This window comes from Chaetodon auriga, chromosome 22 (assembly GCF_051107435.1).
Source record: "Chaetodon auriga isolate fChaAug3 chromosome 22, fChaAug3.hap1, whole genome shotgun sequence".
In the NCBI taxonomy this organism is placed as follows: domain Eukaryota; kingdom Metazoa; phylum Chordata; class Actinopteri; order Chaetodontiformes; family Chaetodontidae; genus Chaetodon; species Chaetodon auriga.
Window position 1 is genome coordinate 12,605,159 of NC_135095.1, and position 23,244 is coordinate 12,628,402.

General features: G+C 42.2%; 1 long non-coding RNA gene across 1 annotated transcript; it reads right to left on the reverse strand.

Moving 5' to 3' along the window:
- Positions 1-17,071: 17,071 nt before the first annotated feature.
- On the reverse strand, positions 17,072-18,545 carry LOC143314676 (uncharacterized). Its single transcript, XR_013075814.1, has 2 exons — positions 17,685-18,545; positions 17,072-17,558 (listed from the first exon to the last, which is right to left on the reverse strand). It is a non-coding gene; the product is annotated as an uncharacterized LOC143314676 (long non-coding RNA).
- Positions 18,546-23,244: the final 4,699 nt, after the last annotated feature.

Genomic DNA, 23,244 nt, shown 5'->3' on the forward strand with positions numbered 1-23,244 from the left:
TCATATAATAAGAGTGCAAACTGCCATTTCTTATTTGTTAAAGTAATGTTACTGTTAAATTAATAATATCCCATCTGTTTTTATGAGTGCTAATTTCTTTCAGAGTGGTTACTTTGGTGGCTCACAGTAATTCGTGTTCCATAATTGTAATGATGGTTTAATTGCTCTCACATTGTTATTAACTGGATGTTCTGTGCCGTGAATATAAATCTGCTAGACATATATTATCCCACTAATTAACTGTATTTCTTGTTTTGCTTAACTAAAATTTCTGCATCTAATTATTTATTGCATGTGACACTAGGCACTATTTATGATTCGGTGGACATAGAATTTAGTACCTTTTATTTATTTTGTATTCATTACACATATACTCTGTTCTTGTACTTCCTTTTGCTGCTGTAACACCTCAGTTTGACCGTAACTGTAAATACTTCATATATCATTTTGGGTCTGTATACATATTTGTCAATTACAAAGAGAGGGTTAGCATATGTTTTAAAGCAGAGCTGCAGTAGGAGTGAGTGACAGTATACAGTGTACTAGCACTGCAGTGTGACAAATGGTTCATACAAGTCAGACAGAAGGGACGACACCTTATTTGTCCCTCAGGGAAGCTGTCACTGGCATTACATACACTTAGCCTACATGTATATTTCCATGTGTCCAACGATGTGACGAGTGAGATGCGAGATGAAGCTGTCGATAAAGCTGCGGTGCCAGATAATTTTAGCAATACTGAAGCTGAATAAATCAGTTGGAGCGCAAACGCATATCGATCACACAGACATCATGTTACATGGGAAAAGTGAGGGTATGACCGAAATAGAAATAGCCTCATTTACTGTACAGACGGGCTCACTCTCCAAGGGATTTCACCAGCAATAGGTTTGCTTTTCAAACTGGTCGATCAATACTGTGCAAGGTGAAAATATGCAGATGTTCTGTGTGAATTAACAGAATAACTACAAGCTCTAAAACCATTTAAACTAACAGAAGCACATGGACATTGTGTCTGGTGGCTGTACTGGAGGAAGAACAGGTCTGTGATTGATTATGCCGGGACATTAATGGTCACTGTTCAATAGCCATGTTCACAACAATGAGAGGCACTTTGGACAACACACATATCAATATCTTTGTGCATGTGTGTGTGTGTCAGAGTCAGTATATAAGGGAGAAAATGAGACCAAGAGAAGGGCGGGTGGATGTGAGGAGGGAGGGTGAAGGATTGATTTTCGTCCTTCCTCTTCTCCATCTCACTCTGTTTCCTGAGCTTTATGAACTTGCGTCTCCGTCCCCTGTTGTCTCTGTCCGTCACATAATTCCTACAACGATGTGATGATGAAAAAAGCAGCGGAAAGAAGATGTGTCCACAAAAAAAAAAAAAAAAAAAAAAATCTGATGAATCGTTGTCCTTCTCCTTCCCTATGGAGGGGGTGGGGGTTGGGGGTGGGGGTCTGTGCTGAGAGAGACAGAGCACAGGGGTTGGGCAAGGAGTGCGACAGCGGCTAAAAATAACCCTGTGTGTAGGCTATGTGTGTGTGTATGTTTGTGATGCAGAGCCTAATCAGAGCCAATCTACACTCCTTCTTTTCTAACTGCACACACACACACACACACACACACGTCCAAATCACATACACAAACACAACCAAACAGATTTGAATACCCTTATTAAAAATCCCCCGCCCCTGACACAGGCATGTGAGTGCTGATCACACTGACTCTCCTTTGGTTGCTGCCCATGCATCTCCTCCACAGGGCATTTCACTGCACTCTCTGGAACTGGAAGAGACAAGCCCCCATGTTCTGACTGGGGGCTGAGGCTTCCAGCTCAGACAGAATTAACCAACTCTCGCTCTCGTTTCTTTTTTCTCTCTCTCTCCACCCCCGTCCACCTCCCTCCATCAGTTTGGCTAAACAGAAATGTAATTCATTCCGCTCAGAGTTCAAATTAAAAATTTCACCTTGTATCAACTCATATGTACTTTTTCTTTTTTTTTTATGTGCGTGTGCCTGCTGAGGGGCCAGTGCAGCCAAACCAGGCCAGGCCACAGTCCATGCCAAGAGCAGCACTGATAAAACATTCCCCCTCGTAGACTCCAGCACAGCAACATGCCATGGCAGATGGTGTGACATTCAGCCTCTGTCAACAGAACAGGGAAAACAGAGAGAAGCACAAGAGGACATAAGAGGTAGTGATGGAGGAGAGCGAAGAGGAAGAGAGGAGAGAATCAGGTGAGAACAGGAGCAAGTGTCAGCGGCCCTAAAGAGAGATTTGATGTTGAGTCAGAGCGCCACCATGTGGACCTCGTGGACGGCCTCCAGGCTCCGCAGAGCCAGCCAGAGGAAGAGACATGTCATTGATTTTCCACACAGTCAACAAAATGATTTTGCCATGCAGGGTAAATACACAGCCTCCCATAGTAATTTCTCCAAAATACACACATACATGCACGGCCACACACTCATAACCAAATCCCTGCAGAGCTCTACCTGGCAACGGCATACAAACAGGACTTTTTTTTCCTTGTGTCTCGCACAAAACAACATGCACGCCTGCCTCAAAACCCTGTGTCTATTTATTCTGAGATACACAGTGTGAAAAATGAGGAAACAAATACCTAAAAATGAAACATGATATGTGCTGTTGACTTGAATCATGCTACTGTTTAGCAAAGCCTAATTCAGTGAGCACTGGGAGGAATGTGTTGGTGAGCCGTACAGATTAATCAGCATAAATTAAGTCAGCCACCAACCCCAGCCATGTTGAACTAAATTTTTTAGTGTCTCCACATCCGAATTTTTTTTTTTGACAATAATCCCTGTGTGGGTGGCTGGGCTGGCTAAAGGCGCCTATCATGTGGCTGTGACGTCCTCGGTTTGATTCCAGTCTAGGACCTTTGTCACATGTAATTTGCCTCTCCCTCTCTCTCTCTCTCTCTCTCTCTCTCCCTCTCTGCGTCTGTCTCTGTCACTAAGCTACCAAAAATTCAAGAATTACAAAATGTGAAACACTTTTTATACCTCACCTATGATCACAAGCTTTAGATGGTGTCTGAACGAATCATTAGTGTAGACACAAGCAGCAAAAAGGAGCTTTTTTCCACAGGAGGACAACAAAATGAAGATCAAGGATCAGTTCTTCTGTGCTTGTTTAAGATAAGGTCTAAAGAGAAAAAGGCAGTCAGAGAAAGAGTAATATGTTTGCATTAAGAGAGATGGATCACTTTCAACTCTCAGCAATACACGGTATGAACCAGGTGACTCAGTTCATACCATAATAATTCATACCGTACCATGTACTATAGATACGAAATACCACTATATTTTGAACTAAATGCTAACACCTGCACACCAATGACAATGCTAACATGCTGGTGTTTTATCAGGTATGTTCTCAATGGTCAACGTCTTAGTTCAGCACGTTAGCATGCTAATATTTACTAATTAGCACTAAACACACAGCATAGCTGAAGCTGATGGGAATGTCATTAGTTTTGCATGTACAAAATACTGAAAATTTTAATATGATGATGGTCTATAAGATGAAAAGTTCAGGGTTCACAGAAGTTTTTACAGTTTGTCTTGATAATTGTGCCAGCAAAATCTCATCCAGTAGATGTTCAGATTTTTCACACAAAACCATAAATGAAGTTGTCTGGGAATATTTTCTATACAGATGTTGAGATATCTCAGTGTGAAGTGGTGGGAGGACCACCTGACATGACCATCCACAGTTTAAAAAACACATATTACTTTCACCTCTCAATCCTTCCCCCTCTTCTCCTCCATCTGCTTCTCTCAGCCCTCATGAACAGCCAAAGCAAATGCTCTTAATTAGATTTTAATTTGACTCATATAATGTCTCAGATTAATATAGCCCGAAGTGAAGTCTGTTCATCGATTTAAGTCAACCGCAGCACGGGGAGTGACAGAGAGAGGTGTGTGTTTCTGTGTTTGTGTGTGCTTTGTGATTGCAGTGTATGGGCCTCATTAGCATTTTAGCAGCAAGCCTGACATGGAGGCAGACTCATAAGATTGACTAATGACAGAGATGAGATAATTTGTAGAGGATGAGGTTGAGGGCTTTTGTCAGGCTTATGCAATGTGTCTGATCTTCATGTTACTCCTCCCTGCCCTCCAAACACGCACCGTACCGTACACTGAAATTTAAAAGGGACTTCATAGGTAAATGCCAAACCAAGGTAATTAGTACAAACAGTTCAGATCGACTGACTGGAGCCACATCGGACCATATTATTCATCCAATATTTAGTATTAAAATGGTTTTTGGGCTGTGAGAAATACTGGGTTGCCTCCAGTGCAGTGGGTTGGCATTAAAGCTAAGTGACAGACTGAATAAATTAAAAAAACAGAACAGAAATAAACAGCAAAAGCCCTGAAGTGAAAATGTTGTCAGCAAGATACAGATTGGTGGAAATGTGTGACTACCTTATAAAAGCTGGAGTTGGTAAAGTTGGAGAAGCCAGAGAGGTAAAGCTAGACTCATCACCTCCCTTCAGACCTCTGTCCAAAACCCCTCCCCCAGAAACACATGAAGGTACACGCCCTGAGGAAAGCTGGAGGACGAGTCCACCTGACAGTGTTGAGAAGTTGTGATGAGAAGACCAGTTCTTTTAAAAAATACATAAACTCTGTTCAATGGAATATTTATGCAGGGGATATCGGGGAAGATTTTTGACATTTTGGGAACATAAATCAATCATTTTCTGGTTTTTGCCTATTTGGCTGTTGGCACTAGCTTCATATTCAGTGTAGGCCTAATGACATACCAACAGTAATATCAGTCCCGCCATCTAATACTTCAGACAGAGCTACTGTCTTTGTACTAAACTAACTAAAGTCGCCTGGCTGCTTCATGTTTAATTGACAATACAAGAATGGTATCAATCTTCTTATCTAACGTCAAAAGAAAGTGAATTCCGTCCCTTAATTAGTGAGCTTCAGAGGTGATGCCAGCTGATTTCTAAACATTTGGATCTGACTCTTGGCAAGAAAGGGAATAAGCATATTCCCAAAATGACGAAGTATGCTTAAACTTATCCAGATATTTAGCAGGTAAGACTCTTCAATAAGACACACACGTCTCTGCATTTAAAAAAAAAGAGATGGATGATTGACAAGACAGACAACAGAAAGGGTTCACAAAGAAGGAAACAGAACAAGAGGGTACAGGCTATGAACGAGGACGAAGCAAGCAGACAGAGCACTGAAAACACATTCAAGGCTTCCTCTGCTGGCATTGAGAGAGGCGTCCTTGCTGCAGCTTGAAAATGCTTTTAGATGATGGACTAAATTGACTGAAGTTCAGAACTAGTGCTGGAAGAGATGAAAGAAGTAACTGTGGGACATAATTAGAGTGAATCATGGCAGTCTGCACGGCAGAGAGGGCCAAACAATTCTCCCACCTGACCAACGTGTTTAAGTTTAAAGCACTGTATACCACACAGTATTTGTACAGTTAGTGGTTGCTTTAACTTACTTGCTCTGCCAGATAGGTGGGATAGGACAATAACATGAGTACTTTGGAGGTACCATCCGCCGTTTATCATTTCATATTCCACTGACCGGAAACTCTCGGTCCTGTGATTGGTGGTGTTAGTTATTAGCTCTGTTAGCTGTAACTTCTGTTGGCTCCATTAGCTGTTAGCACTGTTAGCTCTATTAGCAACACTCAGCAGGACTCTCTCTGCTAGCAGCTAACCGCCTACAAGCTCTGCTGCCGATTTCAAAAGGCATTCTTAAAAAAGTCACATTATCAGGGAAAATAAGTTTATTGCATCCTTTTGGATTTAGTTTTACATAAATACAAAAATATCTTTTGTCCCAGTGGCATCCCATAGATGATCACTGTTTATCCCAAACACGTTTCCTATCTTCCCTGGGATGATAAGACACCGTTAGCTTGAGCATGAGCCCTGTGAATGATTCAGATGCTAAAGATAAAAGATAAAAAAAAAAAAAAAAACAGCTTCTTGTGGTGTGCTCAAGTCTACAAAAAGCAGCAGGGTGACACAACTGGTGCGTGAACTAACTTAACAAACTTCACAACCGAAACTCCAATGGTCTCCTGAGGGATGCTTTAACCACCGGCTCCTTGACATACCGTGGCAGCTCCTTTCTATTCCTGGAAAAAGTGCAATTACACTGATGGACAAATGAGTGAAAAATGGAAGGAAAGAAAGGACTGTTTGTTCTGCCTGGAAATGGAAGTGGGAGTGGGAAGAAAAACAGTTTGGGTGGTTAAAGTATTAGCACTGATGGACCAGAAATGACTTCGCTGACCGTAGACGCGACAGAAATAGACCCTACAGGAGTAGGAAGTGTAGGAATGAAAATGGAGGGAACCAAAATGTCAATCCCTTTGCAATTCTGTCCATTTCTTGATGAGTAGGTGGCTTAAATTTGAAAAGGGAACTATACACCCACGTGTCTTTGTGCAGAGTTGTGTTAAAAACTGACCTTTTGCAAACACAGAAAAAGAAATGAGTTGTGACATTCAATTAAACTCACGCCTCCACCTCCAATGGTAATCATAGCCACTTTGAATCGACAAACACGGGGCTGGTTGAAGGGGTTGGTTGTTTATGAGCATCTATTTGGCCCAGAGATCCATATCATTTGCATAATTATGAACAGTAGATATGGTTGTCAAGGGAAACAGACTGGTGGGATGTGAGAGAGACAGAGAGTGCTGCAATGCTGAGCAATATCAGCGATGAACAATGTAGTCTAGCAGAGGTGGGAAAGCCCTCTTAAATCTCATCTAAATGATCCCAGTAGATTGTAAATTAAATCCAAACATCAAGTCATGAATCTGTTAACTATCAACACATTTCTTAATATGTTTAGAGTTCAATAAACATCGGCCGCGTAGGTAATTAAAGCTGCATGCTATTGAGGGAAGTCGAGTAAATGAATCTGCAGCCTTCGACTGGCATGACATTCCATTGCTCACAATATGGACTAAACAACGGATAATATAAACTGTCTGAACCTAATCTGACCAAATGGGAGAGGAAACACAAAATGTAAACAGCTGAAATCCACTCAACATAACGCAACCTCACTTCGAGCCAGAAAACCTGTTCCTGATTACAGCAGGCAGCATGCCAAGTCATGAAGTACTAAAAGCCTGCCACCAAACTTCATGACTTTATTGTACAAGTTGTAAATTTTCCTAACATCATATAATGTGTTAGAGCACTGCAAATTACATGATATGCTGAAAACAATTATTACTAATTGAGGGAACAGTGAATAATAATGTCAGACTAATTAAAATGTCTTTAGGTTTTGTGTAAAACCAAGGGAGGGTGTCTCTAATCACTCCTTCAACAACTGGCTGCGAGGAAATTAATTATTGGCCAAATCACAGCAATCACACACATGAACCAGAGGGTAGCATAGCCAACGAGACATGAAGAGCTTCCCAGGTGCAGCACTTTAAACCCTGTTGTTATGCCATTAATTGGGGCCAAGTGTTGCCTGAGGGCCTGCACAGATAATTAGTTCATGGGTGTCCTTGCACAGTATCAGGAAAATGTGTTTCCTGTGCATCTTAAAAGCCCAAAATAATATTAAACACAAAGCCTGTACATTAATAATGCACAACAAGAATGAAAAACAAGCCTTACCTTACTTATTACTGAAGTACGTGGATATGAAGAGCAGGGAATTTGCTACTAAAGCCTCCTCCCTGTGTAAACAAGTTGTTCTCAAAAACTTTATTCATTTCCCAAACAGGCCTGGCAGATTTAAGTGTGCTATAACAACCTCTCTTTAGAACTTTTCTCATCTCACTTTACAAACTATTTGATTAAGTATTCAGAGGCACCCTGCTCAAACTGGCAGAGATGACTCAGAGATTATTTTAGTGCCAGTTTACTCAGTGCATACTGGGCCGGATGACAAAAGGACTGAACTGCTAAATCATGAAGTCAGTAAATTAAATTAGGTTTGGGGGCTCAGGACCACACCTCAAGATGCCTTTAAATACCTTCATAAACCATCGTCTCCTGTTTGTCTCATGCCTTCCCCTCTCTATCAACTCTATTTCCCTTTAGCCGACCTTCTACACTTCCATCCATCCTCTCATTCACCTTCATCATTCCCCCCCTCATTCGATTAAAAGACTTTTAGTAAATGTGAAGCAGGATGTAGCTGTGAAAAAAAAAGACGTGTATTCAGAGAATCTTATCTATTTTTTCCCTTTTGTTCTGTATATATTGTATGCAGCTGTTTCTGTGTCATGTGCTCATTTATGACAATTCTTCAGAATCATATTTCTGCCTGAGTGAACCGATGATTTGTTAAAATACATTCTGTAGCGTTGGATTTTATGACAGATTATCCAGGCTGTGGAGGCATTTATGACTGACTTTGATACAGACCCAGAGCGACAAGTTGACACATTTCTTCTGGGAGAGCTCACAGAACCACAGAGTCCGAGGACAGAACAGAGCAAATTTAGATCCAGCCATCGAGAGAGAGTGTGGACAGTTTTTGACAGGAGCGGCACCGAGGGCGAACGGACCACTGAGGGGGTAAGATGTATGCTGTCTCATAAACACCTGCAGGCCGGCTGTTAGACACAGCACAAATAAATGAACCTTTTTTTTATTTAATGGTTTAAAATCTACAGGCAGTGACAGCCCGTCTTCATCCAAGAGGTGCAGGAAGATTGTTTGTGTGCTTCTTTTCTGTCACTTCTCCATTTTTTCTCACACATCATCTTAAGGCGGCGAGACAGTGTGAGTCATCCTTCACTGCAGAGAATTTAGCAAAAATCAATTTTCTTCCTTTATTCCTGGCACTAGCGAGGCAGAGTAAGCATGATTGATTCCACAGCTTTTGTCCTCAAGGCTTGTATCTTCTTCCAAAAGTGTGTGCTGTGTTTTTCTATTTGTTTTGGACAGCTCGGATGTTTACTGGTGCCTTTTGATGGTATGCGCATGTACTGATCGCACGTGACGCGTGGCATTTGCTGTCCACACACAGACAGCATAATTGGATGGTGCAGACGCATGTTTATGCAGATCCATTTCTGTGCGGCGTATGCATGTGCACACTCCTACACTGTATGTGCTTTGGAACAAAAGCAAGCTGTGTAAATGGGTTGCCACTGATGGACTGATGTCTGTGTGTGTGAGTGTGTGTGAGACACTGTGTCTCTATGATTGCGCCGCTCTGCTTGTGTGCACTAGGTGACAAATGGCTGACAGGCAGCGTGTCCAGCAGCAGGTGATGGGTGGGGGCAGCAGGCTCATATTGTCCTTGGGCTCTCTCATCATATCGATCCCCCTCCATCTTATTTAGCTCCTGCCAAAACTCACAGCTCTGTATTGACTCAAGCTTATTACGCGTCATTTTAACCCAGCCGCACAACAAAGAACAGAACAAAGCGGCTGCAGGCAGGTGGAATCTGCTCAAATGCCTCCAAAACAAGTATTTTCATCAAAAGTTATTCCCTGATCTCTGGAGAATACAGATCAGATTTCTTTGAGGTGGCTGTGAGCTTTTCAGGCCAAATCCTCAAGATAATTCATTCCCTGGGAAAAACAGACATTAAGTTTGGTGAAAGCTAATGAAGCTTAAGTTGAGTTTTAGGATTAAACTCTTAGAAAACATGATCTGAACCTCAACATGTATCACAAACAAAGTGTGATTTGGCATTTTTGAATTGCTCAACCATACTTCTCTGGACCAGTGGCTCCCAAATCTTTTGCTTGGACCCTTACAATGACAATGACCTGTGACCCCTCGTGACAAGAGTTCAACTGAAAATTGATTTTGCACTTGATTCCTTTGGATGATTTTTTAGCCATAAAGAGGTGAAGTATACAGTATTTCACGAGAAAAAAAGCAAAACATTTGAGAAAAGTCTGCAAAAATACTTTCTTTTACTAACCACATACCCCCAGGTCAGAGACCACCGCTCTAGAGCGCCTGCTGGAGCACAACCAGTGAAGCGGTATAGATTCAAGCATTCAAGCGCACACCATGAGCCTGACTCTTTTAATCAATTTATTTGTACAAATCACACAAGATTCCAAGCAAACAGTGAGAGGCTGTATTAATCAGTTGCTCCTACTGTGTGCTGGAATGTTTCGAATCTATATTGCCGAGGCTGTTAGTGCTATAAAGGCATAGCGGTTGTCTTTTCTTTATTGAATGGTCTCAGAAGGCATTTCTGCCTCATTGGATGTCATAGTGACGGTTGGAAGAGCTCAGAGGTCGATGGCACCGCATGAGAGACAGCCCATAATCCATACAGCGACCCATAAAGTCACAAGCCTATAGAAAACACCTGAGCCCACTGAGAAGCACGTCCACGGCTGCTCACTACAGGCTGAGCTGAACACTGAATGGTTGGAGCTGGCATGCTGTTCAGGTACTAACTCAACCATCTGTTGTTTACACTCCGCTGCCCTCAACAATATCTGACAATGACACATCTGCCCCTGCCTCCGCGGTGACGGGGACACCGAGACTCACACAGCGCTGTCACTGATCTCCTCTGCACTTGTTCTCAGCTGCGCCGTTCAAGCTCTGATTAAAGGAGCACTGAGACATATGACTGGCAACGTGATGAAGATATTTCTGCCAGAGATCTCGCTTTCCTCAAAGACAGAGGAAACAAATTAATGACGACAGCGGAAAGACACTATACTCTCAAGTTAAAACAAATTACTTTTTATTATCTATAAGTGAGTGTTTTGCATTGAAATGGGACAGTTGGGACGCCTTTGGGATGCTACTTGTCTAAAGTGTGAACACAACTTTATCATTTGTTTCAGCTGCAGAACACACAGGTCGTGCCAGACACCTGCTGTGGTTGTTACGTTTTATTGTGTGCAGACAAAGGTTAAGGAAAGTCACAGTAAACCTACGCTGCATTCATTTCTCTGTCAAGCCAGAAGGAGCTAAGTCAATGCAGAGCTGAAGCTTTAAGTGTACAAGCTTCTCCGACTAAAACTTGCACTCACTGTATTCTAGTTTAGCTCTGTGGTTCTCTATGTGGAGATAAACACCCAGTCAAGGCTACTTCTACTGTTTCACCCCACTGTTCCACTGTTTTTATTCTGTTTTATGTACACTGTATTTTCTTTTAATGATATGGATGTTCTTTTGCTTTTATTTATCAAAGCACACTGAATTTCCCCTGTGTGGGAAGAGAGGCACAGAAATAGATTTACTATTTCTAGTGTGCTAGTCACCGTTAGCTAAGCCTACATCCAGCTGATATGTCTACACCTGAGGATGGGACTTCTCCTGCTGCTGCACACTCAGTCAGTCGCTGGGGCTAAGCTAACGTTTAGGCTTGCTGCTTGTCAAACCACAAAGTCAGAATATATTATTGTCTATTGCTGCATGTGTTAAATACAGATAACGGTGGAAATAATGTCTTTAGATGATATATAAATAAAGTTATAAAACAAGTTCAGTGTATAGTGGACAATGGCATGTCTGAACTATGACCAGGTAAAGTATGCTGCCCCTCCTCCTCACCGTCATCCGCCGATCAGCAGCCATGACTGACAGCCTGCGCCTCTGACCCTCCAACCTGTTATGAAACAAGGTCTGACAGGAGACACCAACACTCAGGGTACAATGTAGTTGTAAAAGTATTGAACAAGATTGACTCCCGCAGATGTGTGTGTGTGTGTGTGTGTGGGTGAGAATGGATGAGTCACACTTGCCGTTTCTGCTGCACTCACAAACTGACACAGCATTGATCACATCGAGGGAGAGATGCCAGCTGTGTTTGTATGTACCATCATGCAATGGTCCAAAAGTACATTACATGGTTGACATGATAACGCAAGAGTGTGAATCCTGTTTGTGCCCTCCTCCTGTTTTGTTCCTCGAGTGTACACGACTCTCTGTCTACAAAGCAATTTGGTGTTTACTGAAACGCCCGTGAAGAAGCTCTGAAAGGGGAGCAAATTAAAAGAGGCCAGAGCTGCGTTTGTGCTCAGAGGAACAGCAAAAAAGATGATTTACTTCTGAGAGCGATGCCTGAGCTTCACTCTGGAGTGTGTGTGCTTGTGTGTGTGTGTGTGTGAGTGGTGTGACTGAATCAGGTCCGTTCTCACTCTCTCTGGGTACACCAGGTCTGTCAGTTCATGTCCTTGACACAGTTAGAGGACTGACACTGCATGCAGCAAATTCCACCCCTGGACATAATGTCAGTGTCAGTGCTTTACACACACACACACACACACACACACACACACACACACACACACACACTTCTCTACCTGCCCATTTCCCTGAAACTGCTGGGTCAACGGCCACTAATGTCCTCTGCAGTGTCTACAGAGAAGCAAAGTGAAATGGGGAAATGAGGACAGAAATAGATGTGGCACAAACTTCCCTCGGTTCCTCGCCTCGGACTGTTTTGACTAATGAGCCAGCATAGCAGAGGGGTTAATTCCCAAAGGGGCCACAGGGTAACGTCAATGCCCCCTTCTCCTTGCCCTATTTTTTCTTTTTGTGCGAGTGTGTGCTTGTCTGAGTGTATTTCAGTGTGTGTGGTTGACATGAAATGCTCACCCTGGGCTGGGCACAGCCAGTTTTCTCTATTTGGGTCACTACATAAACCTCTAATGGATGGCTAAAGTGGGTCTCAGACCAGGACACTGTCTTATATTAATAACCCTTATAATCACAGGGAGATGGAGACCAGGAACTGGAAAAATTAGCATAGTTAAGCGGTAAGGAAGTCACCAAATGTCAAATTTGTAGCTTCGAGGAACAAGCTTGTGACCGCAGTAGAATTGGTTTGAGTCCGAGACAGACAGGAGACACCTGAGAGGTGCCTTAAGCACGACCTTTAACCCCCAACTGCCCCACTGGAGCAACTCAGTGGCTAACTGATTCATTGTGGTTGACCTGGACATCTCCCAGGTGTGTGTGTGTGTTTCAGTGTGTGAGCGTGCCACAGGGTGTTCCTGGAAAAAGAGCATCAATGCCACGTGAACGCCTACCCTCGACAAAAGTCATAAAAACAAAACTCCTGCTCGAAGGAGTAAAAGATGACGCACATGCTACACATGAGATACGTTAGCTTGAATCACGGGGGTGGGGGATATGAGGAATGAGTTAGCTCATGTCAACAGCATCCATATGCAACGGTATCCAAAGGCTTTTAAACACCAAACAACACACCTGACGACTGTGTCCTCTATTTGGAATAAAAACCAAGCGTTGGTTATGTACATGTACAAAAAAATGCATGTGTGTGTCCCTGTGTGACTGTTTCTACATGAACTCACATTAAAGGTCACAGTCAGGTCTTGGATATGAGTGTTTGACTGTGTGGTCACCCTGTCAGCAGGTTAACACGACCACCTGAGAGCCCACGACCTCCCGTCACCCCCTCAGCCCCAAGTGAGAGTCCCAGTGCACTGAGTCTATTCTTAGATGAGTGCAAGGTGCAAACACAATGTACAAATCTTTCACTTTTGTTGATTTGGTTTCGAAATTTCAGCTGGAGCATGGCGGCTGTGTGATGTGTAAATTGACTATCCATCACGAGCCGTAAATTAAATGAATAAACAAACAGAATGAAAATTCGCGTCACAGCCCTCTTGTCTTGTGCCTCGTCCCAATTAAAAATACAGACGCATATAAAATTTATTTTTCTTTTAAGACTTTTATCTGCATTTTTAGACTACATTTATTGCTCTAATTGTTTTGAACAGCCCTTGCTTGATCCAGTTTGTGGTTCCAACCAGAATCATCTGGTTTAGCAAATCAAACTGATCAGACTAAAACTGTGTCATTGATTAAAAATGTAGGATTGACTGTGTGCCAGATGATGAGAAACCAACCACAGACATTCACACACTCGTCATTCAGTTCCTTGGGAAAAAAAAAAAAAAAAAAGCCTGTTAACCACAAGATGGCTGCTGTGACGATTCTTTCTGCTGCCACCTACTGTACAGAGAAATGCTCAATCATAGCTCGCCCGAGGGAGGATTCAAACGGCTCCACAACGGCTAAATCCATAGATTTGAATTGTAAATAGTCATAATAGTTAGACAGTCATCAGATTTGCCTGAATGTCTCAGGGTGTTGCGGACAGTCTTCTCCAGAGCCAAAGATATTTAAATCAGGGTGCTTAAGCCTATTGACGCCCATTTTCACCAAGGCCTTTACAGGGATATGCTCCTAATGCTAATCATTCAGCATACTGCTTACTCACCTACATCCCACCCCGCCCCCCTCCATCTTCCAGTTAGAAACCACTTTGAAGTTCCACCCATGAGTGGAAAAAACGCAGACATATTTACACTTTAGTTAGTCACTCCTCTCAACAAAGCATCTCCGCCAGAATTCCTTCTCATGGGAGTGAGTTAAATCGCTGCTGCTTCCTTTGTTTTGATTCATGTGAGGAACTTTTCTAATCTGATTTCTCCAGGGTGGGTCATAAAGTTTACACCGAGAGGCACGTCAGCACAGACAGATAGTCATCAGACGGCTGTCAGCTCAGTGCTTTCGCCTTCATGTGGGGTGTAGAGAGGGACTTGAGGATGAAGATTACCCGTTAATTCCCTCCACACATACTGTAGCCTGACATTTATCCTTGATGTGTTTTCACACTTTAAGTAGGGCTCCAGCTCACACAAACACACATTCGCTCACACACAGGGATTCTTTTAACAGCTCAAATTAAAAGGAGGCTGTGTCCGAAGTCCTGTCCGAGCCAAATCCAAACTCTTGGCTCGTTGCCCTCTTTTCATGAGGAGCCAAGTGCCCAAACTTCCTCCCGGCGGTGAGTATCTCGACTGAGGTGGGGAGAGACAACTGCTGAAAATGACTTTCTCTGGAAAGAATATAATGAGACAAATAATGATCTCTGTTGAGAAATTTCCTTTTCACTTGTCTCCTTTGAGAGGGAAGTCAGAGGTCAGTGCTGGAGCTGGCTGCGATCAGTATCACAGGCACTCAAGGGCCCTTCAGTTTAGGGAATGGCTGCAGTCAGGGGACCTTGAATGCCTCATGTGGCCCCAAAAGGCTGGCCACCAGGGATGGACTTGGATTTATATGTTATTGCCTCATATATTCTAATGTTTTAGTTAATATAGCTTATAATATCTTGAACAAATGTCCATGATGTCCTAATAAGTTCCTTGCAAGTTTTATGTAAAGAGCTTTGTAATTTAATGCTAATTGTTCTGAGACAGTTGTTTTAGATGAAATATTCCGGTTAGTTCCGCTCAAACCAAAGAGCACATTCATTCCTTATTCGCTCATGACTGGAACCTTTATTCTTTTTACATCTTGAACCATGTGCTTGCCTGTAGACACATTTTTAATTTTTGCATGTTCTGATCTGCATCTCCAAAATACCTGAGGCTGTACTGGCAATTCCCTGGATTTAATAACCGGACATGTATCAATTGAACATTTCACACACAAGAGCGAAATTATATCATCTTCCCAAGAACTTTCATTTGAATCTAATTACACATTGGTTCCATTCTAGGAAAAGTCTTAGCAACTAAAACTGAGCTGAAGTTGGCTGTGCAGTGAAGATTCAGAGTAAACTATTGTTTCAAATGACCAGATGGACCCAGAAGTGAGACGAGTCAATGCCCGGACCTGTGCACAGCACTGCACCAATCACAAATAGATCGATGCTGTGGCAGCCCACAGGACTCTCCATTAATCAGCCAGCAGTAGTCCTGTCCAATTCTCTGCCCCCACACGCTGCACCTTTGGGTGTAATTGCTGACCATCACACTTGGCAGTTGCACCACAGGGTGAGCTTTTTAACTGACAGGTACTGAATCCAGGCAGCAAACAGAGGACCTGGGCCCAGCAGCAATAAGAGGAGGTGAAGCAAATGCGTCACTCCCCAGCAACAACTGTGGCCATTTCTCAGAGCTATCAGCCTCTGGATCAGACGAGAGTCAAGATAACTGCACTGCAGCCTTTTCCCCATTGGATTTTCTTCCTTAAAAAGACATGGGACTTTTCTAAGAGCTCCTACATTAAAACTCATGTCAGCGACAGATTAGCTTCATTGAGTAAATCACAATTTAACTATGGATGGTTTTAACCTCGTTTGTCATGCTGGTAACCTGAGTCATGTGTCCCTGCCAGCCTGCTGCTATAAAACTTCATCTACAAAAGTTCCAGTGTGCCGCTCACTGAAACAAATGCCATGAGACACAGTCTAAAAGTGGACCACCAATAATCAACACCTCTCCCTCTGGCATCAACACTTACTGACCTGCAGTTCTCCCTTCTTTGGTGTTCAGGTTTGTTGTACACTACTGCCCCCATGTGGCAGCTTTAAATATTGACGGTGGTTGCTTGGGGGGTAGAAAAAGGCGTTTCAAGGGTCTTTCGGTCAGTATGATTATGTGTGGAAAGAGATTTTCAGCTACGCTCAGGGGACTTGCACTTGTTTAGCGAGTTCCTTTAAATCGTGCCAGTTGCCTGCTGCGGTGTTACTGATGGTTCTCATCTGGCACGTCTTATCTTTTGATTATTACTGCAGTAAATGAGTCTTTTGGAAAATTGGTCACCAGCAGTTTGTTAGGAATGTAGAAGGGTAATGGTACATTTCCAGTTACTCTGTAAACAGGGCTGTTAGCTGGAAATTCAGTGTTTCCTTTAAAAGCCATGCCACATAAACAGCTGAACAGACCTCTGCCCTCGTTAATCTGAAGTCCCCACCTGTTAGTCAAGACAGAAGGTCAAGACGCTAAGAGACATGTAACTGAGAAAACACATGTTGACATGTTTGTACCCCCCCCTCCTTCTTGGGGATGACAGACAGAAGAATCACGTGTCACATGGGGTAGAAATCCCTCAAACAACTTCAGAGGTTTGGTTGATAAACTGCACCTAGAAGAGATATGTGAACAATGTTGCAACAAAACGTCTTAGTGACAGTAGCTTGGGTGTGATTGGGCGGAGGCGAGTTCACACTGCACATTAAATCAAATTGTACCATCGATGTTGAATGTAACAGATATTGAACACTGATAACAAGTCACACAAATAACACAAAAGGTCAATAATGTTGGATAGACAAAGCATTTTTATTGAACAAAGTTACCCTGTAACTGAACACTCACTTCATAATCTTACAGTTCATAAATAGAATTTGGTACGAATATTTCACCTGGATCAGAACGCACTTATTTGAATGTCAGTCTTCTTGGAAACAGTAAGGATGAGCAATGGGCAATGAATGTCACCTGTGTCAGTCACGTGAAGACTGACCTCCTTGTCTCCTGCTCCTCTCACAGCAGAGCCTTTTGTCCCGGCAGGGGTGACCTGGAAAACGCTCAGACAACAGTGACTGTTGATGGGCCCAACATCGCATCACACTTTACTACTATTGCCATCAACGACAATGCAGTACAACACAATACCTGCCCGGGTTTACCTGGGTTTCACAATCCGTGGCCAGGCCAGAGCCGAGGTGCGTTTGATGCGTTCCTCTGGGCGGCGCCACGTAGGGCTCGCGAGCGCTGGCTTCTGGGCGGGCACCGTCCAGTGCGCCGCTGTGAGACAAATGAAGCCCAACCATGAATCATGCGATATGGAAATCACACAATGTAACATGGTTAGCATAACATGGCACAAGATGCATCATACTCATACCAGGCATTTACAATGTAATATCACACCTTTGTATTTGTCCTTTATAGAAAGTCACTGCCAGAAAGGACGCCAAACCAGTTTCACAAGGCCACGTAGACCAGTTTATTCCGGCTACAAGCCAAACACTTCCTCAAAGTCCCTCTGCTGAAAGGCAAGGCAGTTCTCGTAACCAGAGTCGAGAGCAGCGTACACACTGCTGGGTGAAAGCGGTTCCGCACACAGATAGGCAGATGTTTCATGTGAAACCGGCACTATCTGGAAATCGTCGAGCCGCATGTCTTCATACACATTACCCATCAGGTACTGCGTGGTGTTTTCCGGCGCCATTGCCCCTGGTTCGTGTCGGTGAATACAGGCCGCAGTAGGATCTTCGTCGTACTCGCAGACCCTTTTCTCTTTCTTGGCCATGCCTCTCGTGAGTTTAGCCAGCCGTGGCCGCCTCTGTTCCCCGTGGATGTACTTTCGAATGGCCGTCCTCATCGCGAGTGCTCGACACTGTTGGAGGGCCTCGTCCTCCTCCGTGGAGACATGGAGCACTCTCCACCGAAACTTCGATCCAGTCTTCGTGGTTTTCCTCAAGTGATCGTTTTGTACGCGTTTCGAGCTGGTGCCCATTGTTTCTAAACACATATCCGACCAAAAAAACAACTAGAAAGAAAATGTCGACTCCGTATAAGTGACTTCGCGGTTTTCGTTTCTTCTCGGTCAAGAACAAGTCAACGATGCCTTCTTCTGTGTCTTAAAAAAAGTAAAAACTGGCAGGGATAGCCTTTTCTAAGAACTGATCTCTTTAAGTCGTAGAAATTACAAGCTACAACACTTATTTTAGAAATATTTGGCGCTCAGACAACACGTCCCCTCGCGTGGCTGCTTCCGATGAAAAGTACGTTATAACGCGCAGCGAACGTAGGCTTATATGAGAAAAAACACCCATAATCCTTTGCTTTCCGAAACTACCGGTATGACTGCACGGTGGTGCTGCCACCTACTGGTGCGGAATGGGACATAGAATACCTAATTACTGCAGACAACCAGTCACATAACTGGCTCACGTGTCAACCCTTCATCACACATCCCCAATCCATCAGCATAATCATATAAATTGAATTTATTCTAATTTCTTTCTTATGTTATCGCTTTCATTTATTATATGTTGTCTATTTTGGAATTCAACCATTTTCAATAATATCGCAACAAAACATTTAGGGATGGCATCCTCATTGTAAAAAAGGGTTATATGTATCGTCAGCATCAAATCAGCAATCAGTAAATCCCAAATCTTAACAAAATAAGACTTGAAAACAATATTAGTAAAGGGAAAACATCTTTTTATTAACTGGGTGGTTATGGCCTTTTCTGCCCCAGAATCCTGCAATTTTATTATCAGTGACCCACAGTCTAAAGTAAACATTAAAAAGAGAGACAGATATGGATGTTTACAGTCCCCTTCTGTGCAAATGGAGTGAGAGGGCTTTTATACAATAAAATATATTTGTACAGAGCACTGACCTTCTCAAATGATATTTCTCACATTTATCTCGCACTCATCCAGAAGAATAACAAAAAGGGCAGAGTTGTTTTTCATCTTCATACTAAAAGGGTAGTTTGCTTTATATTATTTTTCCACGGAACATGAATCAGTAAAGCTCTGTAAGTACGTCAGTAGTGACATGTTTGATTTGTTTGTGGAACAAGACCAAGTGAGCCATTTGATTTATAAAGAAAAACCGTTGTGATCTTATTATGCATTTAATTTGATTTTGTGAGACGCAACTAAGCAACACTAATTTCCCCCTGTGCTGAAACATCATACACAACAGTTAAATAATTTAACCACACAATATGACAACATCAAATTATTGTTTAGCCCAGATGGGAATATAACTTCTGGTATTTCCCTACGTAGTATCCTCTATGTGGTCTCTTTTCTTTAGCGAGTAACTCAAGAACATAATACTATATTACGCCCACAATCCCTCCACATTAGTCATCTTGTGGAAATATAATACACTACTATAATCAAATGCAAACTAATGGCATTTGGATGCAAATTAGGAAACAAAACAACAAAATCCCCACATCCCACAGGGATTTTATGTTGACTTGATTGAGGGAACACCCCAGCTGGATCACACTAAGTGTAACTGTTAATGAGAGGGATATTAAAGTGATTTTTCATATTGACAGAATCTCTCAAGTCATTTGCTTTCCTTCCACTAGATGGCAGACTCCACCATCAAATGCATGTTGCACACAGTAAGCAGCTATTTTTAACACCACCAGGGGGCACTATGTAGCTGACAGGGAGCTCATTGTGCTGTAAGCACAAATACAGTGACTCTGTCGTGGACTCCTGCTTCCCTCATGGTGATGTCCTCAGTCATCCAGCGTGCGAGAGTGTGTGTAGATTGAAAAGGGATTGATTTTCATGTTACTTTGCATCCTCCAAACAGTTTCATAATCAGATTTAGAGCAGCACAGTGAGGCATTCATAGGGAGACTCCCTGTGGTAGAAGGCCTGAGGTTCAATGAACTGTTCGCAGTTACCTCAGTTCTTACACAACACATTACAGTTTACCAAGATGACAATGGTGGCAGATTTAGCACTTAAAATATAGGTCTTAAATTTCATACTCAAGTAAGCAAAGGCTCAGTTCTCATTTCAAGCCTACGACTGTGGATTTTATTCACTTAACAACTGTGGCTCGCAGATTTAATCAGATGTAGCTAGCTAATGAAGCTAAATCTTGATCTTATCGATCAATGAAGTTGCTAGGGTGTAAATCTTTTCAAAACAAACAAAACGCAGGTATAGTATCAGCCCACAATGTCTGTTAATAGCCCACTAGTGAAGTTTCAGCCCTGAACAGCTATTTCCTGAACCTTTAATCCCATATAATAGTACAGTTAGCAAATGACAGGCCCTCAACTTTGGAAATTATTAACTCGAGGCTAGTTAGCTTTGGATGCTAATGGTAGTTTACGTTAGAGCTGATAAACACTAAATGTTTTCTGCTCCTTATGTTTTCAACTCTTTAAATAGTGATTGTTTTTCTTATTAAACACCCAAGCTCGCAGCTTCAGCGTTTGGTGAAAGATAGATAGACGTGTTTTATCTCGTTACGGCCGGGAAGTGGCCGTGTTCCAGGGCCACACCACATTAACTCTGCACACGGTAAGTTTGTATCTCCTGTTCCTCAGACATTCGTGGGATATTTAAGACTGACCGAAAAGAGGAAGAAATCTCAGTTTGGGTTAAAATCACTTGGTTTCATATGGGAAATGAACCCTAGTCTCCAGACAGCTGATACTCTGTTCATCCTTTGCCAGCTGGGATTTCCATGATTCCGCACCTAACTTAACTTACATTGAAAAAAATTTGGAGTGACATTTACTTAAAAAAAGCTAGGCAAGTTTTTCCACATGGAAATCCCTTGTAATTTTTACTCAGGATAATTTTAAGTAACATTTACTTCCTAAAAACACCGTTTCTTTACAAAAAATACTCAAGTAAATCTCACAAGCAGCACTCCCCTATTGGAAGTAAATTTTACTTAATTACCATTGCATTTTAATTGCAAAATCCAGTTAAATATTTCTGGTGGTTCTTACTCTTATTTAACTAAGCTTTTCTTTGTTTAATTCTATGAAATGATTAAGTAATATTTACTTGAATTAAATTTAATTTATGACTTCACATTACCACAATAAATTTGTTGCCATTTCTGTGAAGTGAATAAATAAACATTTTCAATTTTTCAAATGGACATTTTATTTTCCCATTTGCACTGACATATATGTATGTCTACATAATATCATAACCTTCCTTTGGTGTACATGAACAAGGATTGAAAACACACACACACCTCTCTCTCATTACAGACAGACACCCACTCACACATGCATGCACACGCGCGCGCGCGCACACACACACACACACTCCTGTCCACACACAATAGGGCTGAGAAACAGTGAACATCCTTTAAAATCTAATAAACACAGCCTATGATTTTCATGAAGTGTTGACTGCAGTCCTCCTTCACTGCCTCTTGGCTGACATCCTGTGAAAACATCTACAACTAGAATTAGAAATCAATGGCTGAGTCTAGATTTCAAACAGTTTGTGAAAGGGAGGTTGAATAACATGGAACAGTTAAAAATGCGGTAACGCTTTACAATAAGGTACACAAAAAAAGAGAAGTTACTGAGGAACTAATGAAGAACTAATGAGGAACTAATGAGTAGTTACTGAGGAACTGAGGTACACAAAATTAGAGTAGATTAAAATTAAATTAAATTAAATTAACCCTCTTCTCTGATTCAATCCTACATATCTTACACACCCATCTCATGTTGTTGCACCTGGAAAATACAAATTCAATACATAAAAACTAAGCCTAACTGAGTATATAATTAACATAGTTATTTTAACTGAAACCATGATCTTCTCCTTAATTTAACCAAGCAGTTTTGGTGCCTAAACCAAACTGCAACTGTTTCACAATGTTAACTATGGAACGTACTGAAAATCACCATTATTTCAGGTGCCGTGTTGTTGGCAACAGACCTACTTCTACGGCTGCTATGAGGGATTTAGTGGCTGATGATATCTTGAGCAAGATGCTGAATACTTATCACTATTATTTTGAAGCTGACCCTGTGCTCAGCGTCTGGCAAATAACCAAAAGATGAATATCTCCTGCAGACAGGGGTTACAGAGGATGAGAGTTCTCAAAGCAGTCCCAACACAACGCTTGCTGGCTGCTACACACTGCCTTTTCTGGCATGAGCATTGGCGTGGGGAGCTCTGTGCTGTTCACAGTACGTCACACTTCATTTCTCAGCTGTGATAGCAGACAAGTTGCCTCCCCTCCTTAGTTTCACACGTCATCTGACCTGCAGCTGCGCGTCAAGGTTCAGCTGCTTTTTCGGCTTTATCGAATATACCAAGTGTTTCGTATGAACACTCATGTTTGCAAACTGTTTGAGTAAAGAGCATCTTTCTGCTGACTTAAAAACAAATCTGTACTTCCCGTGTTACTTTCAACTCAGTCCCCTTTGCTTTCCTCTTTGCTCCCTGTCTCGGCTTTGAAGGTTCTCCATTGCAGATTTCACAATAATGCGATCAGTGTTGTGTAAGAAATACTGTACACTGAATAATGCATCCAGGGAAATTTGCCCTCATTAATGGCTTCAGTTGCATAGAGACATAACGACAGTTGCAGTCTCTCTGGATGTTGTGTTAATCACTTGTACTGGAGCGTATGTAGTGTTGATGTTGTCAAAAGGAAGACGTGTGACTTCAGGTCTGAGTTGTACAACAGCAGAAGTACATTCTCAGAGGTTCACTTGTAATAGAATATTCATTGGCTTGCCACAATGGGGTTTAGCCATCAAGCAGAGGAATGTAAAACCAGCTGCTGAATTTATATGAAATAAATTGTATTGCTCAAGGTTTAGTTTTGAAAATGCCTTTCATAACGGTTTATTTATTACCACGCTGCTTCCATGTTTTGCAATAAAGTCATGATGTCTTTGGTTATTCCCCTCGACATTTAACTAATTCTGCATTATTATTATTTTGAC